Raw genomic sequence first — 7,763 nt, 5'->3', positions numbered from 1 at the left:
TCATCTCCATCTTGTTTCAGGGCCAGAGGGCAGCCTCTCTGCCAAGGAAGGAACGCAGCCCCCGGCGGCTCAGAAGCTGGTGGAGCTGCCCCGACAAGGAGAAGCGAAGGGGTCCTCACCACCAGGCCACTAGCGCACGGAACGGCCAGGGCCGCCGTTAAAAAGGAGAAAAATAAAAGACATGAGCAACAAAGCGGCAGTAAACACACATCTATCAACAAGTGAACCTAAACAACAAAATGAGCGCACAAGCGGAACAGAAACAGACTCACGGATGCAGAGACCACTGTGCTGGGCGCCAGAGGGGCGGGGCTGGGGCGGGGGAGCGGGATTGGAGCACAAATCGGTGCTTACAGAGCAGCCACGGGGTGTAAGGACAGCACAGGGGGTGCAGTCAGTGATGGGCTAACTCTGGGCGGTGCCGGGTTGGGGGGTGGTTAGTGGGATGATCACCCGGTTATATAATGTGTAATCACTGGGGTGCACACTGAACTAATGTAATATTGCATGTCAACTGTAATGGAAACATAAAAATGATTTAATTTTTTAAAAATAAAAATAAACCAAAGAGAAACAGAAGCTGGGCGGGTGGTGTGGGCTGGGCAGGTCAAGGCTGGCTGGCTCTCTCAGGCCACCTGCCAGCTGGGATCTGGGCCCTGTTTGCCAGCTCCGCCCGCCCTCTGACCAGCCAACCTCCCCCCACTCCTCCAGTCTCTGTAACGGAAGCTCTGTCCATCTGTCCAATGAGCCGGGCTCTTACTAAAATACAGCCCGGCAGCCAGACCCCCGACCAGGGAGCTCTGGGTTGGAGGGCAAGTTCCTCCTTCCCTGGCTCGGCCCAGGCCCCAGGGGAGGCTGCGGAGCCGGGAGCCCCACGGAAGCCCCCATCCAGGAGGGAGCCCCAGCGAGGGCCGGGGCTGCTCCGCTGGGTGGCTCTCACGCGGGTCATGGCCCGGCCCAGCCCGACCCTCCTCGCGCTCCCTGCCTGTGGCTGGGCCACCTCCCGTCGGACATCTCTGCCCAAAGGCCTCTCTGCTGTTGCCCAGGCTCCTCCCACGTAAAACCATGACTGACACCCACCAGCTCCCTCCCTGGCCCAGCATCATTTTTCAGTTTTCCGAGCAGCTGCCTCCGGCACGGTGTGTGACAGAGGAGGACGGTCACTGCGTGGGGGCAGCGAGCGGTGTCCGCCGGCCCTGAGTTGGTCACACGGCTCACATGAGGGCCGCTTAGTGGCTGACAGCCTGGTGCCGGAAGGCGCCTAGAAGGGGTGAGGCGCGTGAGTTTGGGACTCATTGAATGGTCCCGGGTTGAGTCCTGGCTCTGACTCTCCGGTGTGGCACCACGCAGGCCCTACCTGTTGGCCTCAGTGTTGTCATCTGTAAAATGGGGATCACAAAGTAAGGAGGTGGGGACTGCCTGGTGCGATGATGTGAGTTAGGTGAGCATGCAACGCTCATGCCTGGAACGGGCACATGCGGTGCCAGGGCTCATTGCGTGCCGTCCACTCTTACTGAGAGCACCTTTTGAGCAGGCCTTGGGGGAGGCTATTCTTTTCCTTCTTGGATCTAGTTAGGGAGCTATGCTTTGGGCCAAGGAGATGGTGATGGTGATGGTGATGGTGATGGTGATGGTGATGGTGATGGTGATGGTGACGGTGATGGAGATGGTGATGGAGATGGTGATGATGATGATGGAGATGGAGATGGTGATGGTGATGGTGATGGTGATGGTGATGGAGATGGTGATGGAGATGGTGATGATGATGATGGAGATGGAGATGGTGATGGTGATGGTGATGGTGATGGTGATGGAGATGGTGATGGAGATGGTGATGATGATGATGGAGATGGAGATGGTGATGGTGATGGTGATGGTGATGGTGATGGAGATGGTGATGGAGATGATGATGGAGATGGTGATGATGATGGTGATGGTGATGGTGATGGAGATGGTGATGGTGATGGTGATGGTGATGGTGACGGTGACGGTGACAGAGACGGTGACGGTGACGGTGACGGTGATGGAGATGGTGATGGTGATGGTGATGAGGATGGAGATGGTGATGGTGATGGAGATGGTGATGGTCATGGTGATGGTGATGGTGATGGTGATGGTGACGGTGACGGTGACAGAGACGGTGACGGTGACGGTGACGGTGATGGAGATGGTGATGGTGATGGTGAGGGAGATGGAGATGGTGATGGTGATGGTGATGAGGATGGTGATGGTGATGGAGATGGTGATAGTGATGGTGATGGTGGTGGTGATGGAGATGGAGATGGCGATGGTGATGGTGATGAGGATGGAGATGGTGATGGTGATGGAGATGGTGATGGTCATGGTGATGGTGATGGTGATGGTGATGGTGACGGTGACGGTGACAGAGACGGTGACGGTGACGGTGACGGTGATGGAGATGGTGATGGTGATGGTGAGGGAGATGGAGATGGTGATGGTGATGGTGATGAGGATGGTGATGGTGATGGAGATGGTGATAGTGATGGTGATGGTGGTGGTGATGGAGATGGAGATGGCGATGGTGATGGTGATGAGGATGGAGATGGTGATGGTGATGGAGATGGTGATGGTCATGGTGATGGTGATGGTGATGGTGATGGTGACGGTGACGGTGACAGAGACGGTGACGGTGACGGTGACGGTGATGGAGATGGTGATGGTGATGGTGAGGGAGATGGAGATGGTGATGGTGATGGTGATGAGGATGGTGATGGTGATGGAGATGGTGATAGTGATGGTGATGGTGGTGGTGATGGAGATGGAGATGGCGATGGTGATGGTGATGAGGATGGAGATGGTGATGGTGATGGAGATGGTGATGGTCATGGTGATGGTGATGGTGATGGTGATGGTGACGGTGACGGTGACAGAGACGGTGACGGTGACGGTGACGGTGATGGAGATGGTGATGGTGATGGTGAGGGAGATGGAGATGGTGATGGTGATGGTGATGAGGATGGTGATGGTGATGGAGATGGTGATAGTGATGGTGATGGTGGTGGTGATGGAGATGGAGATGGCGATGGTGATGGTGATGAGGATGGAGATGGTGATGGTGATGGAGATGGTGATGGTCATGGTGATGGTGATGGTGATGGTGATGGTGACGGTGACGGTGACAGAGACGGTGACGGTGACGGTGACGGTGATGGAGATGGTGATGGTGATGGTGAGGGAGATGGAGATGGTGATGGTGATGGTGATGAGGATGGTGATGGTGATGGAGATGGTGATAGTGATGGTGATGGTGGTGGTGATGGAGATGGAGATGGCGATGGTGATGGTGATGAGGATGGAGATGGTGATGGTGATGGAGATGGTGATGGTCATGGTGATGGTGATGGTGATGGTGATGGTGACGGTGACGGTGACAGAGACGGTGACGGTGACGGTGACGGTGATGGAGATGGTGATGGTGATGGTGAGGGAGATGGAGATGGTGATGGTGATGGTGATGAGGATGGTGATGGTGATGGAGATGGTGATAGTGATGGTGATGGTGGTGGTGATGGAGATGGAGATGGCGATGGTGATGGTGATGAGGATGGAGATGGTGATGGTGATGGGGATGGTGATGGTGGTGGTGATGGTGATGGTGGTGGTGGTGGAGATGGAGATGGTGATGGAGATGGTGATGGTGATGGAGATAGTGATGGTGATGGAGATGGTGATGGTGATGGAGTTCTCTCTCTCCGTCTCCTGACTCCGGCACTGCTTTCCAGACATTCCAGGTTGGAGGAGGCGATCTTAACTGGGAGGATTCTGGATTGCGCTCGTGAGCCTGGTGCGCAGACAGCCTGGGTGCTGCTGGCATTCTGCTACCCTTTGGAAAAGGAGCCGCGGACCCCGGCCTAGTGACTAACAGGTTTCCTGTGTTTCCTGCCTGCGGACCAGATGCCTCGCCCCCTGGACCAGGAGTCCGCAGAACGGGGCAGGGCTGCACTGGAGGCTCTGGTCTGCGTCCACTGCTCTCTCTGAGCCTCAGTCTCCTCATCTATACAAGGAGGTCTCCAGCGTCCCTTCCCGAGTGAACGGCCCCAGCCCTCATCTCAAGGAAAACACAGTGGCTCCCAGGTCCCCGTGGCCCTACCCCACTGGGCCCGCCACGGTTCCCCAGGTGGTCCGGGCCCGAGGACAGAGCCCCATGGCTCCAACCCCAGCGAGTGGGCCCTCCTGCCAGCCTCTCCCCTCCCCGTCCCAGCATGACCCACGGGCTGGGGACAGAGCGCAGCACGCAAACGCCGCAGTCCCAGCGCCGCCGCCACACGCCGCACACGAATAAATGGGCCGTGAAACACAGCGCAGTGCGTTTTAATGGTCTGCGACAGCGAAGGCAGAATGAAGAATCGCTCCTGTGGCCGCCACCCATTAACTCCTTCCTTTCTGGCCTCTCCCAGCCCAGCCTTCCAGGTAAATAAATTGGGGGGCAGCAAAATGGTGGTCAAGACAGTACAGCTGTGCCCGGCCGGTGTGGCTCAGTGGTTAAGCATTGACCTATGAACCAGGAGGTCAGGGTTCGATTGCCGGTCAGGGCTCATGCCCAGTTGCAGATTCGGTCCCCAGTGTGGGGTGTGCAGGAGGCAGCTGATCCAGGATTCTCTCTCATCATGGATGTCTCTCTCTCGCTCTCTCTCTCTCTCTCTTTCTCCCTCTCCCTTTATCTCTGAAATCAATAAAAATATATTTAAGAAAAAGACAGTATGGTTGTGGCCTAGCCTGTTTGACTCAGTGGTGACAGTGTCAGCCAATGACTGAATGGTCCTGGGTTCGATTATAGTCAAGAGCACGTACCTCAGTTTTAGGCTCAATCTCCCGCCCTGTTTGGGGCACATACAGGAGACAACCAATCGACGTGTCTCTCTCACATCAATCTTTCTCTCTGTGTCTCCCCCCCCCTCCTTTCCACTCTCTCTAAAAGTCATTGGGAAAATGTCCTCAGGTGAGGATAATGAAAGAAAAGCAGACGGCTGTGAAGTGACCAGGCGGCTTCCAGGAAAGCTCGGGCTGGTCCTCTTCCTGCCGGTCCTGCCAACATGCCCCTCAGGGTCTCCCAGGAGGCCACCCCACCCTCCAGCTGCCGCCCAGAATAAGCACCCCCCTGAGACAGGCAGTCTCTGGGGACGGCCGTCCGGTGTCAGCTCAGGGAGCCGACCGGGAAGCTTTCTAAAGCCCTGTCGGAACCTCGGCCGTGGGGCTGCGCCGTAACCAGCTTAGGGAAGTGCCACTTCCTGTCGCTGGTCAAATGCAGGTCCTGTCACACCATCGTCCAGCGCGGGCGGACACGGCCCCCACTTCCCCTGGAAGTGCATGTGTGTGTGTGTGTGTGTGCATGTGTGTATGCGCGTGTGCATGTGTGTGCATGCATGTGTGTGTTTCTGGTGATTCTAAAGCTTGTGGCTGGGTGGACAGGAAGCCGTGAGACGTGCACACACGCTGAGGACAGGGTTTCAGTGCTGGGACACCCAGCCCGTCACACGCCCTGGCGCCGGCAGGAAGGCTGCCTTCGCCCAGATCTCACGCCACCGCCCCCCTCAGGCTCAGCCCCAAGGGCACTGGGTCACAGGAAGGAAACCCCCACCTCTCCCGCTGCAGGCCCCGCAGCGGTACCGACCCCTCCCCCGAGGCCCAGGGCTGCCACCGGGCACGAGGCCACCGACAGGGACTGAAATGCGCTGTTTTCCGGGCGTCCGCTCCCCGGTGGAAACAGCCATCTTCCCTTTTCCTTTTGTTTTCAGTGATGAAGCAGGAGGACATACAGAAGGTTCTAGAAATAATATAGCCCTACCCTCCACCGACAGCAAACAGCTGCCAGAATCGCTCGCTCTCTCCCTCTCGCTCTCGCTCTGAAATGGCTGACGATTCGCCGGAGCCCCACGTGCCACCCCCTCCCTGGAAGGGGCCCTGGCTGAGCGGCGGGCTCTGGTTCAGTCCTGATCTCGGTCTGTTTGCTGCAGACGAGACCCCGCTGACCGCACAGACTGGCGTTTGCAGGGTTAAGCTCGCGTCAATAGTCATTGTTCTGTGTGTTTCCCCAGGACCTATTTTTCCCTCAAAATGTTACTTTTCCTGAAGAGACACCGCGGTTGTGACTGAAGACGCGTCGCCATGAGGACGTCAGTGCTGCCCGAGCCATTTACAGGCTGAACGCCCTTCCACTCGCAGACGCCACGCGGTGTGTGTGCTGAGGCCGGGCAAGGCGATGGAGACGTTTACACTTGAGAACAGAAAGCAAAGCTGGCCAGAGAACCCGAATAAGAAGAACCATAGGGGGTGGGGGCGCCATTCACACACCCGCAGGCTGCAATCAGGGGCCTGGCACTGGCACAGGAACAAACAGACGGACCGAGGGGACCCGGAGAAGATCGGGAAATAGACCCGACTGCGCCTGGGAGGTGACCGTGTGGAAAGGCGCTTCCCAATCCACGCGGACAGATGCGTTTCCAACAGACGGGCTGTGAGACCGGCGGTCGTGCGGGCAAAGCGCGCCTGGGGCTCACGCCAGCGCCGGGCAAGAGCCAACGTGGTCGCCGCTTCCGCATAAAACCTGGAACCTGCAGGGACCAGACGCATCGCGCTGAGGCCTGTGGGTCCCGGGCGCGGAGGACAGGGTCTCGAACAGAAGGGGAGGGAGGAGACCGCCACACCTGAGCACATACAACAAAACCACCGTTTCAAACAGTGAAAAGACAGCCTGCCGGTGGCTCACTGGTCAGAGCGTCGGCCTGCGCACTGGAAGGTCTCGGGTTCGATTCCCGGTCGGCACAGGCCCGGGGTGCAGGCTCCATCCCCAGTGGGGCCGTGCAGGAGGCAGCCGATCAGTGCTTCTCTCTCATCATGGATGTTTCTCCCTCTCCCTCTCCCTCTCCCTTCCTCTCTGAAGTCAATAAAAATATTCTTTTTAAAGCAAAACAACCACGTGGGCCTCTGCTCAGGGCATAGACGGGCAGGGGACAGGGAGTCCGTCTGGGAGCCCGCGGGCTGGGGGCTGGGGGTCACAGGGAGCTGGGGCCTCCATCCTGTCCTGAGGAGACAGCACTGTGATGATGAGGATGAGGATGAGGGAGAAGGAGAGGAGAAGCAGGTAACGGAGGAAGAGGCTGGGACAGGGGGCAGGGAGGGGCCTCTCGTGCTGCTCTGAGAAGGCCGCCTTCAGTCCTGACGGAAGTGGGGCGCCCTGGAAGCCTGGGCAGGAGGGGCTCACAGGCACAGTGGTAGGAAACTCGTCTGGCAGCATCCATGGGCCAGATGTGACATGAGCGTGAAATGGATTGGACGCGCGAGACGGACGGAACGACTGGGCAGGGCGCCGTGCCTCCGTGGATGGGGGAGGTGGCGGGGGGCTGGGGGCTTCGCTCCACCCGACGGCGCACAGGGGCCGGGTGACCGCTGTCGCTACCTTCAGGCTCTGGGCACCCACACAACGGCTCGCCCCGCGATCTCTTCCTGAAACTGTGCACGGAGCACAACATGACTCATGTTTATAGGTGAGACGGCTGTGGTCGCCAGGGTTCAGCGTCACTTCCTGCATCCAGCAGCTCAGAATAGCCCGGCGCGAGGAGCAGGGCCTGGAGTGTGGCTCGGCCTGTTCACTCGCTGTGTGACCTTGGGGCCCTGAGCCTCCCTCGGTGAAGGTCACACGAAATGACCTGCAGGGGGTGGGCACACCGTGCCGTATACAGATCGTGTAACTAGAATTCCACACCTGAAGCCTGTTCATCGCTGTCACCCCAATACATTCAATA

General features: G+C 58.0%; 1 long non-coding RNA gene across 1 annotated transcript in view; it reads left to right on the top strand.

Moving 5' to 3' along the window:
• Window positions 1–189, top strand: part of LOC107181424 — a 773-nt gene extending 584 nt beyond the window's left edge. Inside the window, exon 2 of the long non-coding RNA XR_001512125.1 lies at window positions 21–189. This is a non-coding gene — a long non-coding RNA (uncharacterized LOC107181424). The remainder of the gene's footprint in view (window positions 1–20) is intronic.
• The last annotated feature ends 7,574 nt before the right edge of the window (window positions 190–7,763 follow it).

The sequence above is a fragment of the Myotis davidii genome, unplaced genomic scaffold (genome assembly GCF_000327345.1).
Source record: "Myotis davidii unplaced genomic scaffold, ASM32734v1 scaffold72, whole genome shotgun sequence".
In the NCBI taxonomy this organism is placed as follows: domain Eukaryota; kingdom Metazoa; phylum Chordata; class Mammalia; order Chiroptera; family Vespertilionidae; genus Myotis; species Myotis davidii.
This window is presented reverse-complemented; position numbering and strand designations above follow the sequence as displayed.